At 46.7% G+C, this 18,053-nt stretch overlaps 1 long non-coding RNA gene and 1 pseudogene across 1 annotated transcript; one reads left to right on the forward strand and one right to left on the reverse strand.

Moving 5' to 3' along the window:
* Positions 1–1,032: 1,032 nt before the first annotated feature.
* Positions 1,033–13,140, reverse strand: LOC123938222. The gene is made up of 2 exons (XR_006817693.1): positions 12,082–13,140; positions 1,033–1,515 (listed from the first exon to the last, which is right to left on the reverse strand). It is a non-coding gene; the product is annotated as an uncharacterized LOC123938222 (long non-coding RNA).
* A 2,974-nt stretch (positions 13,141–16,114) lies between these two features.
* Positions 16,115–17,670, forward strand: LOC123938220 (annotated as a pseudogene).
* Positions 17,671–18,053: the final 383 nt, after the last annotated feature.

Below are 18,053 nucleotides of genomic sequence, written 5' to 3' on the forward strand. Positions count from 1 at the left end.
GAGCCTCCATGCAGATTAGGAAGGAAGGAGACCAGGGCATAGCTGAATTTAAGTAACTTTGGTGGCAGTGTGCCTAAAGATTCCCTCCTGCTTCCTCACAAATGTTCCTGAAGAAAATGCAGTAATAAACCAGCAGCATCTCTGTGGCTGTCTAACTCTTTGGCCAGTGTCAGAGAGGTGGACACTGCAATCCTAAGGCTCCTAGAGGCTTAGGGGCAGTGGTGTGCAGGAGCCAGCTTGTACTGGCTGGTGAGAGCCAATTATTAAAACAAGTGTTAGAATTTTGTTTTAAGCCAGTTGTGAAACACAACTGTCATTAAAAATTAAGTTAGGTGAATATACAATTATATTTAAAATAAGAATAATTAAATATGCAGAACTTATCCCTTCCTAATTACTAAATCTGGCCATTATTTATGTTTTTGATGTTGACAGTCTATTGTATCTGGATGGAAATACTACATAATGGTGCACTCCTGCGCTTTTCTTCCCAACTCTGCGTTCAGGACATCATGTTGTTAGCTTGAAATCAGCTCTTGTGGGACCATTTACTCCACAGAATCAGGTGATGGATAAAATAAGGTTTTGTTTTAAAGAAAACTGGTAGTGAACTGCTGAGCACATCAGCACTTCAGAGTGAAAGTGGGCAGGCAGAGAGCTGTCCGCTGCAGCCTCTCAGGCTGGGAGAAATCGGACTCTCTGTTACGGTGGCTCAGCGCCCCCCTGTGGGCAGAGTTGAGATGGGCGGCCTGGCTGGCTGGCTTGTACTGTGACAGCTTTTCTCTCTCCCGTGTGTGTGGATGAAGGCTGGGGGCGGGGAGGGCAGGCAGCAGAAAAGCAGGCCTAGCTCTGGGTAGCTTGGTGAGCCTGTCCCTGAGTAGGATGAGAGAGAATTCTAGTCTGGTGAGGGCCCTGTGGAACCTGCCTTCCTCACAGCACCCACCTGCAGTGGAATGAAAGCGTAAATAGACCCCCTCGTCATAGTGGACAGTGGCTCCAGGGCTTCTGTTCTCTCTGGAATTATTCAGGCAGTTGAGGTTTAGACAAATTTATTGAAACAAACAGGGTGTGAGCAGAGAAATCATTCAGTGGTATTACATCATGTCACTACCTTGAATGTATAATTTTAAAATTATAAATATATATAACTAAGCCTTTGGCCAAAAAAATAAGTCATTTAGCACATTTGTGAAAGGCCAATAAGAAATGGATTTTAAACATTAAAAAGATAAAGTCACTGAATTAAACAGCAGTGCAACCCCTGCTAATCTAGAATCCCACTGTGTTGAAGGTAGAAGTGTCGGTGCAGAGCTAGTCATTTTCATTTATTTCAGCAATCAGAAGAGATGGGGCAGGCACACCTGTTGAAGGTGGTGGCAGAACTGGCAGGACAGGAAGGCCGGGCTGGTCAAGTGAGCATGTCCCAGAGACAGCAGCAACAGAGTGCAGTCCAGCAGGCTGTGAGGCAGGTGGATGGGCCCAGGTCATCCCTTCTTTGGTCTTCCACCACATACACTGGAGAGAGGAGGAGAGAGAGGGTGAGAATGAACTGGCACAAAGCCCAGGCCCTATAGAGCCAGTGCTTCCCAGACCACGGGTGGGCTGTAGCAGTGACAGCTATTGGGTGCAGCCTTTCACTGCACTTGGAGGAAGGTGGCTTAGCTCCTCAACTACTTTCTCTCCTCCTCCTCCTAAGGACTTTTACCCCCACAGGGACAGGTAACTAGGGAACCAACAAAATGGCCTCACACTAAGGCTGCCAAAGAGAAAGTGACGGATACTTCTTGCCTGCCAGAGTTGGTGAGCCCTGCTTGCTTTAGAAACGAGGCAGCACTTTACTGGTATTTCCTCAGATACAGTTAGGCCAGCTTACCCCTCACACCAACCCTCCAAAGCTGCCTAAAAAGGAACTACAGGCCCTAAGAGAATAACCAAGAATTCTAGTTTGTCAAACTTGAGCAATGCACACTATCACAGTGTCCCCAACCTCTTAACTTCCGCACACACGTGGCAGGTCACTGGTCAAGTGAGGGGGATGGCCAGAGCCTGGCCCCCTGGCTTTTTCTCAGAATGGAGGTGGAAATCTAAGCCCTGTCAGGGCTAAGTGCTCTATTAAGGAATTTGAGTGCTACACAAATCCACAGGTCAAGAAGGACCCCAACCTCCTTTCGCTAGTCAGCTGACTTGTGGCCGACATCAGCCTTCCTTTCCGTAAGCACATACTTAAAATGGCGGATGGTCAACCTCTGTCTCAGAGGATCTGTGGCCCCTTTTAAGAAAATCTGAAAGCCACCACCACTGCTAAACTCATTTATAAGCAGTAAGGATTTTAAAGTTTTTCAAAGTTAATGAATACATGAATCTTATAAATTAAATTGGTCCTATGGCAGTCTTCTTTGAGTTCTATTTTTGTGTATCTATTTTTATATCTCCTCTCTTGGCAACTTCTCTCTCTAAGCTTGGTATAGTAGCTAGAATACTCTGGGTTAGTAGTGAGCTTTTCCAAGTTGTCCCACTGTGTCAGCCACCCTCCACAGACCTCCCCTCCCTTTTCTTGTGGCACAGCTTTCAACTTGGCCTGCTTTCATTTGGCCCCACTCAGCAACACAAGCAAAATTGTTCTGAGGTCTGGGAGAGAAGACCCAGTCCCAGGGAATCCTAGTGACAGAGAACACATTTATTCTGAAGCCTGATAAGGTTGCCTGATTTAGTCCTAACAGCAGCACCTGAACATAGATACTACCATCATACTCATTTCCCAGGTAAGAAATGTAAAGCTTCAAGAGGTTAAGTCTCTTGTTCAAGCATATATAACCAGCCAGAGGCAGGCTTAGGGTCTGAACCCAGGCCTTTGGCAAGCCAGACTTGCCCAGGGCCAACTGGGATAAAAGAGGCATTGGGAAGACCACAGAACTGAAAGTGCCAGGCAGAACTCACCCCACCCATTAAAGGCATGCACAGTCCAAAGCCCTGGGCCCACCTCAGCAGGAAAGCCCTAGTTAAGGGCTTTTCAGCTGCTCTCTGCCAAAACACCTACCCAAGCCCCTAGCCTCCCTTCATCCTGCAGTGGGCAGCTTCAGACAGTGAGAGGAAGAACACAACAGAATGCACACACCCAAGAATCATTCCTTACCGAATTCTACTTGCCAGAAGGCCAGCGCTGCTGCCCTGGGACAGAAGGGCCCTTGCCCCTGCCCACTCTGTAGAAACTGCCTGCCTCATCTAGGTCTGAGACCCTACCTGGTTGCTATGCGAAAGGTCCCACAGCCTCTCTTAAGCTACCATTTGTTGAGATCACAAATGTGCTGGAACCTGTGCCAAAAGCCTTCTATACGTAATACCACTCAGTTTTCACAACCGTGTGGTACAGGCATCAGGACACCCATACCACACTGCTTCTCCTCCCTGTGCCTCCCTCCCATTTTACCATGGAACCATGGGCAGCTTCATCAGGAGAACTTCCTCTAACACCTTTCTCCTTCAGTTTAGTCACGCCTGTCCTTGCTAAAACTTATTTCATATGACAGCCTCTGAAACCTGGGGCAGTGGGGACTCGGAGCTCATTGCTCTCAGTGCTTATGGAGGTGGGGGTGGGAGGATTAGAAACAGTCCATCTGGCTACAGGATGGGAGACTTCAAATCAAAAGGCTGTGTCAAACTCATGTCTCTTCATACCTTAGAAACCCTGTCACTTAGTTCCTGCAGTACCAAATCTTTCCGTTAGGTGACAACAGAACCTCTACCCCCAGACTACTGAAAAAGTAGGGGATGGAAGAGAGGGTGTGGGTAGATCAGATCTGGAAGTAGGAGTGATGTATGTTTTACTTGCTTTTGTATCATCCCAAGCAGAGGTGACTGGCCCAGGAGAATGCTCTTGAGGAAGGCCTCATAGGCCCACCAGGGGGTTGTGGAATGGCATACAACTTTATGTTCCTAGATGCCTGCCTACCGGTAGGATCTGAGGTCCCACACCTCCAGAGGGTACCTGCTGCACTGAGCAACACGGCCTCCTCTTACCCAACACACCCATCACTGGGGTCCTCACTGCTCCTCACCTACTCCCACCCACTAGGTCATTCTGTCCACGAGCTCCTACACGCTCCTGGATGACTGGCCAGCTGGAAGGCAGCGCACTCTGCCTGAGGCTGGGGGATTCATGTGCCCGGAAGCAGTCCCAGCAGTACTGCCTTCCCAGCAGGAGTCCCACTGTGGCAAAGAGGACTCCAGCACACGTGTTCATACCCAGGCCTTCCTGGCAAGTGACCTCCACCAGCAAGCAGGGCATAAAGGGGGACAAGCACCACTGTTACGCAAGATGTTAAACGTTAGGGAGAGTGAGATGAACAGTATAGAGAAATTAGTATCTCTTCTGTGAGTCTAAAAATTATTTCAAAATAAAAGACTTTAAAAAGGGGTGGGGAATATTAGTCTGTAATTCTCCAGCAAAGGAAATAGTCAACAAAACCAAAAGACAACTGACAGAATGGGCGAAGATGTTTGCAAATGACGTATCAGATAAAGGGCTAGTGTCCAAAATCTATAAAGAACTCATCAAACTCAACACCCAAAGAACAAATAATCCAGTCAAGAAATGGGCAAAAGACATGAACAAACATTTCTGCAAAGAAGACATCCAGATGGCCAACAGACACATGAAAAAGTGCTACATATAATAATACATTATATATTAATTTTAAAAGGGGGGTGGGTGGGGAGGGGACTAGAAGAACATTGGGGGTGGGAGAGGCACTGCCCTTCCAGGTAGGTCAGCAATCTGCCGAGGAGGGGAGGCAGGTTCTGGTACCTTCAGGTGCTGCTCTGATGGAGCTCCTTCTTACAGATCAAATGCCCCACTGTGGCCAGCTTGGGCTCCAGCTCCCACTGGACACAGATAGGGCCTTAGGGATGGGCTCAGAGCCACCTCAGCCAAAAGGCCTGCCCTCCCAGTTCATGTCTGGTGTCTCAGTGCCAATACCACCAAACTCAAACCTCTGCTCTACCACATGCAAGGAGGGACTCTGGTCCCAGAAAACTACAGGTGAGTGGTGGCTCAGCTCCAAGGGTCCCCTCACCAGCAGGTCTTGCCTATTCCTAGATAGCCCTTTGACAATGACCCTCAGTGAGGGGCCGGTACTCAGAGCTTTGCCATGTGCATGCAAGTGCAAAAGAGTGTGTGTATGTGTGGTGTGAGAGAGAAGGGAGCTGGGGGAATGTGCAGGGAGGGGTGTCTGTGCATCCAGGTATGACCCAAAAACCTAGAATAGGTCAGAAAGACTTAGGTTAGTCTTGGGTGCTGGGCAGCTCTGAAAGGAGCTGAGCAGCTCCTGGGAGAAGTTCCCATCAACCTGTCTTGCCTCTGTGCCGGAAGCAGAGACAACAGATTGTTAGGTAACTAGAGGCATGCGGCCCCCTGTGCCCAACTACCTGCCTACCAAGCCCTGGGGTCTTCTCCATAGTTATCAGCCCACTGCAACCCAGACGGCCAGACTCCCTAGCCGGCAGTCCCACGTTCTGGGGCTACTGTGTTGTACAGCCTGACATTGCTGTTTACAGGCGCTACTTGGAAGCCTGCTTCTGGGCAGCAGTGGGCATGTGGGCACCAGGCAGCAGAAGGGCCAGGGCAGAGATGACCTGCAGAAATGTGAGCAGAGGGCTTCTCAGCTGCAGGCTCCAATACCTCAGTCAGCCCTACCCTGGAACCTGAAACCTTCGCTTGAACAGCTCAGACATTTTAAATGATTCATCAAGTGCTATGAAGTGGCACTACAGCCTTACTACTCAGCCCTTCCTGTTTGTGTGTGCACTTGTACACAGTCCCAACCCAGGAGAGCTAATAAGAAGACTGGGGCCTCCTGGAGTTCTGATGTCTGGGGCTTTTATGCTCCAGTAACTAGAAGGCTGCCCCTTGGCTTCTCACGGCCCACACCACTGGTGGGCACCCAGAACTGCTCAACGGCTAAGACCGCCACAGCCAAAGGAGCCCCCAGGAAGTAAGAGCAAGAAGCAAGAGGTGATGGCTTTGCCAGAGGGAGGAGCCGACTAGTCTGTGCTCAGCTGCCCTTGCCCAGTCTTGAGAATCTAAGACCAACAGAAGAAACCAGTCTTCCAGGAGGTACCAGAGGATGCCTGAACAGCCCTCCTCCTGCTCAGACAGGAGGTAGGGAGCAGCAGATCTTTAAGCATTTTAGCAAAAAGCAAAATCTCAAGACAGCCATAGGGTTGGATCCTGTTCCTTCCATGCACATGTTAGGAGAGCACATGACTTGCGGAAGACTCCCTTCAGCTTTCCTTGGTGTGCATGTGCAGTGGGGTCATTTATTACTCAGCACAAGGGGCTACGATGACGAGGAAAGACATTCTAAAGGCAGTACCACTGTGCCACCTGCTCTCGCAGCCTGTGAGTACCAGGTACGTATGCTGAGGGGGTGAGATGGATGACGGGTGGCCAGAAATGGTGGGGGCAAACGAGGGGGCGTAGTTTCACTGGAGTGTGAAGGGTAAAAGCAGGACAGGATGGGAAGCCTTCCACATTCCTATTCCTCCACACACAGGTGGATTTGGAGCGGGCAGCACTGGCACAATGCTAGTCTGGCCTGGCCTTTCTACCAGCAGCTGCCTTTGCTGGACTGAGCTCAATACCTTCCCCAGGCCTCCTGGCCCACTTTGCACACTGCTCCTTATGCTTCCTGCTCCCACGGCTTTACCTCTGGCCTCACTGTGAGAAACTGAGTCAGATGAGGCCATGTCTCCCAAGCCCCTGTCCCTCTCTCTTGCTTCAGTGTTCCAAGATACCCACTGCAGGGTGCAAGAGTCTGGGAGCTGGCCAGCCAGTTCACCCCTCAACTCATGCAGCTACTGACTGCCACCCAAGTGAGTAAGAAGCCCACCATCATTCTTTAGGCATCAGGTGCCAGGTGTTTATGTGGTTCGGTCTGGAAAAGGTGAGAAGGTGCCGACCTGCATGTGGGGGGTGTTCTGAGATCTCCGTGAATGCAGCTGCCACCGTCAGGGGACAGCTGCTAGACAAAACTGACGGAGCCTTCGGAGAGAGACGACAAGGGTCTAAAGCCCCAGTCTCCCTGGCCCCCAAACCTCTTGTGGATCAGCCAGTTTGTGTGCTAGCCCTGCCCACCCCAGTCAGTCCTATGAACAGTAGACATGATAAGATTTTTTTCATAAACAACAAAAACAAGCATATTTTGGCGCACTGTGCCATTCTGACAAGTAGGACTACACAGCCACCACCTCCTGTGGCCCCATCCTTGGGCTAGACCTGTTAGGGCAACTGAGACAGAGTTGGTGGTAGGCACTGGGACAGCTGAGAACATCCTGGATGCCAGAATTGCACATGAAACTGCCTTGGGGATCAGGCTGACCAAATCAGACAGTAGCCTGGCTGCTCGTGACTTGAAATGTGGCTGTGTATAGAGGGGTGAAAGGCCTCCCTTCTCTCGAGGCCTGTTCTCCCTTGAAATCGAAGGTCTGGGTTGGAGGGCAGGATCTAGTCCTTGTCCTGTTTCAGTGTGTGTCCCTAAAACAGTTTAGGGTCTACTACTTCAGAGTGACCTGGTTTAGCAGCTAATTGGGAGGCAGAGTGAATTTCAGGGTCCTTCTCAGTATTTACTTGGCAGTCCTCAGGCAGGCAGGTGGGTATGCTCGCCCAGAACAAGGTACCTCCTGCGGGTGGAGGGAAGAGGGGTAACTTTGTTCTCTAAGGCTAGTAGCTATGTACATGGGCTCCATAGGGGCAGTATCCCAAGTTTCAATCCTGATGCTGCCACTGGCTGGCTTTGTGACCCTGGACAAGTCAGAGCTTCCCTGTGTCCCAGTCTTCTCACTGCAAAATGGAGGGAGGTGGGTAGGATCTAAGAGCCTAGATTTACTGACAAAATATAAGCAAATAATGTGCTTGGCCCAGGCCCTTGCATAAAGTGAAGCAGGGAAGAGGACTTCCATAGAAGCCACAATGTGATGACGTCTTACAGCAGAAATGTGTTTTCTTATTCTGGGTGTGTGTCATGGATGGGCTCCTTCAGTCAATCTACATTCAGACTGGTGTTTGTGTGTGTGGTCCCAAACTGTCACAGGATAACAAAAGCAGGGACACCAGCAGTCCATGCAAAGCAAAAGCTGCTCAAGGAAAAGGAGAGACAACCCAGAGAAGCAGCAAGAGGCCAGGGAGGCAGCATATACACAGGGCTTTAGCTGGTAAGACCCCTTAGAAACTAGAAAGGGGGAATTATTTACAAACATTTTATTTCCTTAGATAAACAGAGTAAGAAAACACTCCTAGGTGTAGGGGTGAGTCTCTGGCTGTCATTAAGACAGTGCAGACACACAGGTCCACAGAAGAACATGATATGAAACAATATGGGAGGAAGGAATGTACACATTTCAAGGATTAAGTACTGAAGAGTAAGGTGTTTCTCCTTATGCCTTAAAGGGGGAAAAAAAAGCCAATCAAATGTGATGAGCTCACAACTGAAGCTTAAAAATTCCAGCAGGTCCAGTAGCCATGTTCACTGAAACTCAGGAAAGGGACTGAATTCTCTAGGGTCAAGTGTGTCTTTACAGAGGCAGCTCCCTCCAGTCTAGGAAAAGTAAAAAAAGTAAAAAAGTGCAGGAAGGGAGCTGACAGCATTTTTTGTCCATGGTCATAGAATATTCAAGTGAAAAGACCATCTTCCTCCTTCCACCTCCCAAACAGATATGCTGCAGAAACGAACAAGGTTGCCAAGGAGGCTGAACAGGGCAGAAGTTCATGCCACTTTCCTCACGTGGAACTCAGTGCAGTGCTAGAAGCTGACGGTTGAGGTACAGGTAGCTGGAGATCACCAGACGTGCTTGGTACTGTCCAGTAAAGACCATGCTGCATAACAGGAGTAAAGACCCACTCCACTTAAGTAACAGAGAAAATAAAGGCTTCTCCCACACACACCATGGCCAACAATAGAACAGGGCAAAACCAGGGCGCATATCCCTGCTACCAACACGGGAGTCAGGCACACCTGAGCTGAGATGCTGGCTCTGTTCTTCCACAGCCAGATGACATGACATGAGAAAGTATGATAAGGACAAAGATGAGTATTAGGACATGACGAAAAATACCTCAATTTACTAACAGGTATGTTTCATCATGAGGCTTCCTAAATAAAGTGATCCTATGGTACATTTCAAACATTTTCATATTTGATAGACATTCTGGAGTTTATGGTCAAAGAAATAGAGAACAGAGGTGCCAGGTGTTGCGATGCAACATCTGCATTCCTGTTTGCTGGTCCAGGAGCACGGCCCACAGGGCCAGAGCAGTGCAGGAACCTGCACATCCCCGGAATGCCCCAAGCTGCTGAGACGACTGACAGCTCTAGTTGTGTGGGGACTCAGCAAGTTGAGTTTACAAAACTGAAGAGTTAAGATCTTTTTCTCTGAGGAGATAATCAAGAACTTCTCATGCTGGTGAGAAGAAAAGAAGTCACCGAAAGAGAATTTCAAACGTTTACTAAGGTGACAGTCCCAGTTCTGTTGCACCAGACTTTTTAGTGAGTAATCTCGTGTACCGTGAGGGGGAAAGACATCTTAGAATAACCTTTGTTTCTCCTTTAGTTTGGGGAGTAAAAAGCAATCTTTCTTTTATTCTGAAGACTGTCAAGAGCACAGGGAGGGGACTGAACATCACTAATGGGAAGGAGTAAACAGGATGAGAATACAAGCAACAACTGATTCCTTGGCACCCCACCACTTCAGAAGTCTTGTCCGTACCACTGTCTCAGACCAGAAGATTCATGGTCATGAATCCAGACCACAGACCACCAGTTCATGGGCATGAACGGAGATGTCGTCGTTGTAAGGGTCCAAGGGCAGAGGGGTCAACAAGTACGAGAAGCTCCCACGATGACACCAAGCAAAGGGGAGGAAGCTGTTTTATCATGACAGATCGTGTGTGTATTTCTGATGCAGTTTCTGGAGAAAGAAATGTGAGGCTGCTATGCCAAGGAGAAGTAGTTAAGGAAAATCTAGAGAAACAATCTGACCATGCCCACTACACAACAGTTGTATGACCCTGAGCAGGCTGGCTAATGGCACACGATCTCGCTTATGACCCGCTCAGAAGGGAGATACGGAGACCAAAGTTGGGAATGATGGTGGCTGATCTGCCTGATGAGCCCCTCAACATTCTGGTTGTCTTTTCCCAGCCACTTCTACCTGTTTTGATGTATAATCACACCAAATCCTTTCCTGCCAGACTTCAAAAGACACCACTGTAATGAATCATAATCTGGGGCTTTAACTGAAATAATCACAACACGGCAAGTGAAGAGCAGGCTGTCTTATGTCATTAAAGCTTAAACAGCACGTAAAAGTGAGCAAGCAGGCGCGCCTGGGTGGCGCGGTTGGTTGAGCATCTGACTCCTGGTTCCAGCTCAGGTTGTGATCTAGGGGTCGTGAGATCGAGTCCTGTGTTGGGCTCCTTGCTCTGCATTGAGGCTGGTTGAGATTCTTTCCCTCTCCCTCTGCCCCCGCACCAGGGGTTGTTCACTCTCTCAAACAGATCTCTAAAAAAATAATTTAAAAAAAGAATGAGCAAGCAATCCCACTTAAATACTCATCAGGCCCTGTAATGATCTATAGATTGAATGCAATTCTAATAAAAATTCCATCACTTTTTTAAAAACTCACTGTAAAATTTATAGAAATGCAAAAAGGTGCAAGAATAACTAATAAAACAATTTCCCCCTTCCCTTTCCCACTTCCCTTCTTCCCTTCCCTTCATACATAAATGTACTCCTATGGAGTGCTACTTGGTGTTATCAAGCACCCACCAGAGCGTCACAGAACACTCCAGCAGTGACATACAGATGATTCTATCTGCAGGGCAATGTTGCAGGCATTCCAGGGCAAAACCCATCCAAACCAAATGTCCCTTTGCCAAATGTGCTGGAAAATCCAGAAAGACCAAAGGCTTTGTATTGTCCTCAGGTCCCTGGGCTTCTTAAAAAGGCAGGGGATGGTCCCTTCCTGCCTGTCAAAAGCAATTCCATATACTGTTTTCCATACTGGAGTTACATTTAAAGATTTTATTTATTTATTTGACAAGATATCACAAGCAGGAGGCGGGCGGGGGAGTGGGGGAAGCAGGCTCCCTGCTGAGCAGAGAGCCCGATGTGGGGCTCCATCCCAGGACCCTGGTATCATGACCTGAGCCAAAGGCAGAGGCCCAACCCACTGAGTCACCCAGGCGCCCCTGGAGTTACATTTAAAGTTTCCTTTGAAAAGACTGATAATAGAAAAATATGAAAATGATGACCAAGAGTGAAAATGTAGCCTGAAGGGTCTATACTGTTGCTCCTGCTCAGAAAGGCCTCCCTGGAGCATGGATGATCACATGCTTGGTTATCTGTGCTGGACCCTCCAAAAGACACCCCAGAGGACACAGTTTGCTTGAGGAGCAATGTCTCCTCTGTTCCGGCTCCAAGCTGAGAGACAGCAGCCTGACTTCCTTACCTGGTGCCTGGCCTTTCTGGAACCTGCTGTCTGACTGCATGCAGCTTTACTGGCTCCAGTGTGGCAGGGCTTCCCAGCCTTCATGCTCCAGCTGGTTCTCTGCACCTCTGAGCTCATGTCTTCCCTGTACACAAACGTCTGCCTCCCTCCAGGCCTGAGGAGCCCTGTTCTCTAGTCCTAGCAGTCTTGTCTTTCCCTCTGTTGGTGTCCTTCACAGAATAGGAACTGGAGACCATCCTCAGTGACAAGAGCATGACTTAAGTACAATGGACATTTGTGAATTCTGATCTGACCTAGCAGCAACATCTGATGCTACTGGCCATTCCCTTTCTCTAAATACAAATTCTTGTACCTTCAGGACACCCCATTCTCCTGGTTTTCCATATCTGACTCCTTTGCAGGTTTTGTCACCTATAATCCAACTTAGTTTTCCTTCAAGCTCAGCCCTCCACTGCCACCTCTTCTTTTCCCTACCCAACTTGATCTCATTCCCCCCCCCCCCCCATTTCTGACTACCACGAATATGCCAACGCCTTTCCACAGCTCTATCTCCAGCCCAGTACATCTACAAGTGCTTACCCGAAATCTTCACTTGAATGTCTCATTGTCGTCTTGACCCCTCCATCTAATCCAACATGATTTTTTTCTTCCTCCCAACTAATCAGTTCCAACCTCCACAAACACAAGAGGCATCCAGCTCCTGTCGGAAGTCCAGGAATCATCTCAGAGTTTGCCTTTCTCTTTCAATCCCCATATTCAGTCCATCACCAAGTACTCTTGATTTTACTTTCAAGTATCTCTAATGCATTCATGTCTCCCCATCATCGTGTGAACGTATGCCCCCTCCAAATCATTCTCTATGTAGAAGCCAAGGGGATCTCCTAAAAATGCCAATTTGGTCATGTCATCCCTTTGCTTAAATTAATCCTTCAGTGGCTTCCCACTGCTCACAGATCAAAAACCGGAATCTGTAATTGGGATTATGAGTTCCTTATCTTGCTCCTGTTTCTCATCTGTTCCCAATGCCCCACTGCTCTTGCCATGCTAATTTCCTCTTCTAGTTTCTCAAATGAGGCATGTTCTCTTCTGCCATTGGGCCTTGGCACCTGCTCTTCCTACAGTGGTTCTGCCTATGAACACCTACTCATCTTTCAGATCTCCCCCAGACTGTTCAAGATGGTTCTCTTTTCTATGTTTTCATATATCTCTTTCCTTCAAAGGAAAGAGGAAGGCTAATTATTACCTGTGGGATTAATCAATGTCTGGTTCCTTCCCTAGAGTGCAAAAAAGCTCCATGAAGGCAGGGAGGGGTATCTATTCTGTGTGGTCCATTACCTAACACTGGACATGTTCAGCATATACTCAATGAATGTTGGTCCTTGTAGACTGACCGTGGTTCCCCAGGAGTATGCATGGTGTAGACTGAACAACTACTCCCAGTTTAAAGTGCCCCACATTGTGGGTGCCTGGTTGGCTCAATCAGTAGAGCACGTGACTCTTGATCTCAGGGTTGTGGGTTTGAGCCCCACCTTGGGCACAGAGATCACTTAAGTAAATAAATAAAATAAAAATAAAGTGCCCCAAGAAAATGCTGTGGTAACACTTGTTTAGAATCTTCTAACCTGTGACTCCACTAGAGTGAAGAGATATTTCTACCAAAAGTGTAACTTTTTTTTTTTTTTAAAGATTTTATTTATTTATTTGACAGAGAGAGATCACAAGTAGACAGAGAGGCAGGCAGAGAGAGAGAGAGGGAAGCAGGCTCCCTGCCGAGCAGAGAGCCCGATGCGGGACTCGATCCCAGGACCCTGAGATCATGACCTGAGCCGAAGGCAGCGGCTTAACCCGCTGAGCCACCCAGGCGCCCCCCAAAGTGTAACTTTTTAAAAAGATTTTATTTATTTGAGAGAGAGAGCATGAGAGGGGCGAGGGGCAAAGGGAGAAGCCGACTCCCTGCTGAGCAGAGGGCCCTATGTGGGACTTGATCCTGGGAGTCCAGGATCATGACCTAAGCCAAAGGCAGTTGCTTAATCAACTGAGCCACCCAGGTGCCCCAAAATGTAATATTTTTAAAAAAGAATCCATTCTGGGGCAACTGGGTAGCTCAGTCAGTTAAGAGGCTGCCTTCAGGGAGTCTGAGTGACTCAATTGGTTAAGCAACTGCCTTCGGCTCAGGTCATGATCCTGGAGTCCTGGGAACGAGGCCAGCATCGGGCTCCCTGCTTGGTGGGAAGTCTCTTTCTCCCTCTACCCACCCCCCTCTCATGCTCTCTGTCTCTCTCATTCTCTCTCAAATAAAAAATAAAATCTTAAAAAAAAAAAAAAGCGGCTTCCTTCAGCTCAGATCACGATCCCAGGGTCCTGGGATCAAGCCCTGCACTGGGCCCCTTGCTTGGTGGGGAGAGTGCTTTTCCCTCTCCCTGTTGCTCCCCCCGCTTGTGCTCACTTTTTTTCTCTGTCAAATTAAGAAAAAAAAATCTAAAGAAGAAATAAAATTTTAAATAAAAAAATTAAAAATTAAAAACATTTAAAAATCCATTCACAATAGCATTAAAACTAACAGACCTCAGGGGCACCTAGATGGCTCAGTTGGTTAAGTGTCTGACTCTTGATTTTGGCTCAGGTCATGATCTCAGGGTTGTGAGATCGAGCCCCGCATTGAGCTCCCTGCTCAGCACAGAGTCTGCTTCTCCATTTGGCCTTCCACCTCCCTACCACTCATGTTCTCTCTCTCAAATTAATTTAAAAAAATTTTTTTTAAAATATAAAAGCCAAAAAAAAAAAAAAGGATGTGTAAAAGCTGTGTGATAAAAACTGTATGATTTTACTTAACGAAATAAAGATGACCAAAATAGAGACCATGTTTCTGATAGGAAGACAGTACCATAAATACATGAACTCTTTCCCCAGTTATTCTGTAAATTACATACTGTTCCAGTTAAAGCCAAACATGGTACTTTTTTATAGAGAAGGAAACATTTATCCTAAAATCCAGATTAAAGATGAAAAGCCCGAGAACAGACAAGCAAGTTCTGAAGAGGAAAAGGGTATGTACGAACGTATGTATGGAGGTAGGTATGTGTGTATGTGCTGGGGGTAGGGCAGAAACTTATCACACCAGACTTCTGATTCTAGCCTGTTCCTATAGGGTAACGTAGTATATGACAAATCCCATTTCAGATCAATCAAGAAAGAATGACCTAATGTTGGAAATTTTAAAAAACAACAAACCAGAACTCTAACCTATACCATTATCAAAACTAAAATTAAAAAAAAAAAAAAAAACTAAAATTAGGTCAACTGAAAACTATGTGAAAAAAATTTCCAAGAAAATACAGGCTTATCTTTAGGATACTGGAATAGAAAAGGATTTTTCAAAGACTAAAAACACACAAAACATAAGGGAAAGATTGATAAACATGATATTTAAAAACTTTCCTATTGGGGTGCCTGGGCGGCACAGTCAGGCGTTGACTCTTGGTTTCAGCTTAGATCATGATCTCAGGGTCGTGGGTTGAGCCCCATGCTGGGCTCCCTTAGTGTGGCATCTGCTCGGTTTTCTCTCCCTCTCCTTCTGCTCCCACCCCCACACGTATGCTCTCAATCTGAAAAAATTTTCATATTAGAAAATACACTATAAAAAAGATTAAGAGAGAGATAGGAGATATTTGCAAGTCTATCAAAGTGACAAATACTAGTTTGTGGAATATTTAGAGATTCCCTATAAATCAGTAAGACAAACCAAAGAAAGAGAAAAACCATGAGATTTTTATTTATTTATTTTATTTATTTATTTTTTAAAAAGATTTATTTGCCATAGAGAGAAGAGAGGGAGAACATAAGCAGGCAGAGCAACAGGCAGAGGCAGAGAGAGAAGCAGGCGCCCACTGAGCAAGGAGCCCATGTGGGACTTGATCCCAGGACCCTGGGATCATGACCTGAGCTGAAGGCAGCGGCTTAACCCACTGAGCCACCCAGGCGTCCCACCACAAGGTTTTTAAAAGCAGATCGTCGGGGCGCCTGGGTGGCTCAGTGGATTAAGCCGCTGCCTTCGGCTCAGGTCGTGATCTCGGGGTCCTGGGATCGAGCCCCGCATCGGGCTCTCTGCTCCACGGGGAGCCTGCTTCCTCCTCTCTCTCTGCCTGCCTCTCTGCCTACTTGTGATCTCTCTCTCTGTCAAATAAATAAATAAAATCTTTAAAAGCAGATCGCCAAGGGGCACCTGGGTGGCTCAGTGGGTTGAAGCCTCTGCCTTCGGCTCAGGTCATGATCCCAGTGTCCTGGGATCGAGCCCCGCATCGGGCTCTCTGCTCAGCGGGGAGCCTGCTTCCTCCTCTGTCTCTGCCTGTCTCTCTGCCTACTTGTGATCTCTATCTGTCGAATAAATAAATAAAATCTTAAAAAAAAAAAATTGGAGACAACACAAATAGAAAGATTCCATAGGGACCCACGTTGGTCCACACCCAGTGGAGAGTCTGCTTAAGACTCTCTCTCCAGCCCCTCCCCCGACCTGCATGCTCTCTCCCTAAATAAAATCTTAAAAAAAGATATTCCATGCTTATGGATTAGAAAAATTAATGTTATTAAAATGTCCAAATAAATGTCCATACTATGTAGAAGCACCTGGCTGGCTCTGTAGGTGGAATGTGTGACTCTTGATCTCAGGTTGTTGGTTCAAACCCCATGTTGGGCGTAGAGATTACTAAAAATAAAATCCTGCCTCTAAGCGTCCTGAGGTGACCTCTGAAAATGGTTTGCTATTCGCTTGACCCAGAAAACCCTACGAAATCATGCAAATCAAGAGGTTCAAGTCTTCTGTGTTCACTTTAACAATACATGTGAAACTGCCCAGGCCATCAAGGGTATGCATTTCCGAAAAGCCACCAAGTATCTGAAAGCTGTCATGTTGCAGAAGCAGTGTGTGCCACTCTGTCACTATAGTGGTGGAGCTAGTAGGTGTCCCCAGGCCAAACAGTGGGGCTGGACACAGGGTTGACGGCCCAAGAAGAGTGCTGTGTTTTTACTGCACTGCTTAAAAGTGCAGAGAGTCATGCTGAACTTAAGGTTTTAGATGCCCATTCTCTGGTCATGGAGCACATCCGGGCGAACAAAGCTCCCAAGATGCAGTGGAGAACTTACAGGGCTCATGGTTGGCTTAATCCACACATGAGGTCTCCCTGCCACATCAAGATGATCCTTCCGAAAAAGAGCTGACTGTTCCTAAACCAGAAGAGGAGGTTGCACAGAAGAAAAAGATATCCCTGAAGAAACAACTTACGGCCTGGGAGTAAATTCTGCACAGAATAAATGCAAATAAAAACAAAAAGAGAATATTGGTTGTCTTTTATTATTAAACATATTTCAAGTATCCTCAAAAATAAAATAGAATCTTTTTTAAAAAATGCCATACTGTCCAAAGGAACCTACAGATCCAGTCCTGTCCCTATCAAAATACCAACATTTTTCACAGAACTAGAATAAAGCTAAAATTTGTATGGGACCAGAGAAGAACTTGAACAGCCAAAGCAGTCTTGAGCAAGAAGAACAAAGCTGGACATATAATCCTAGATTTCAAGACCTACAACACAAAGCTGCAGTAATGTAACAGTACGGTACTAGCATAAAAATAGACAAAAAGATGAATGGAACAGAAGAAAGAGCTCAGATACATACAAACCCACACATATATGGTCAATTTATAACAAAGGAAGCAAAAATATAATGAAGAAAAAGACTTCTTCAATATCTTATCTTCAATAAACGATGCCAAGAAAACTGGACAGCTGCACGCAGAAGAATGAAACCAACCACTTCCTTACACCAGACACAAAAATAAACTCAAAATGAATTAAAGACCCAAATATGAGACCTGAAACCATAAAACTCCTCTAAGAAAACACAGGTAGTAATCTGACGTCAGCCTTGACAACACTTTACTAGCTTTGTCTCCTGAGGCTACAGAAACAAACGCAAAATTGAACTAATAGGACCACACTAAAATAAAATGCTTTTGCACAGCGAATAAAACCATCAACAAGGTGACAAAGCAACCGACCGAATGGGAGAAGATACTAGCAAATGACATATCCCCAAAGGGGTTAACACCAAAAATATACAAAGAACCCATATAACTTAGCCAAAGCAAAAAATAATTCGATTAAAAATGGGCAGATGACCTAAATACTAGTTTTTCTTCTTTATTGTTTTTTAGAGAGAGAGAGAGCATGAGGGAGGATGCATGTCAGAGTGGGGTGAAGGGGCAGTAGGAGGGAGGAAGAAAGCAAAAACCACTGGGTATGGAGCCCGACACGGGGGGCTCAATTTCATGACCCCAAGATCATGACTGGAAATGAGATCAAGAGCTGGACGCTTATGGGGCGTATGGGTGGCTCAGTCAGTTAAGCTCAGGTCATGATCCCAGGGTACTGGCATTGAGCCCACATTGGGCTCCCTGCTTCTCCCTCTCCCTCTGCCCTTCCCCTTGCTTGTGTTCTCCCTAGTGCATGCTCTCTCTCATGAATAAAATCTTTCAAAAAAAAAAAAAAGAGTTG

This window comes from Meles meles, chromosome 3 (genome assembly GCF_922984935.1).
Source record: "Meles meles chromosome 3, mMelMel3.1 paternal haplotype, whole genome shotgun sequence".
In the NCBI taxonomy this organism is placed as follows: Eukaryota; Metazoa; Chordata; class Mammalia; order Carnivora; family Mustelidae; genus Meles; species Meles meles.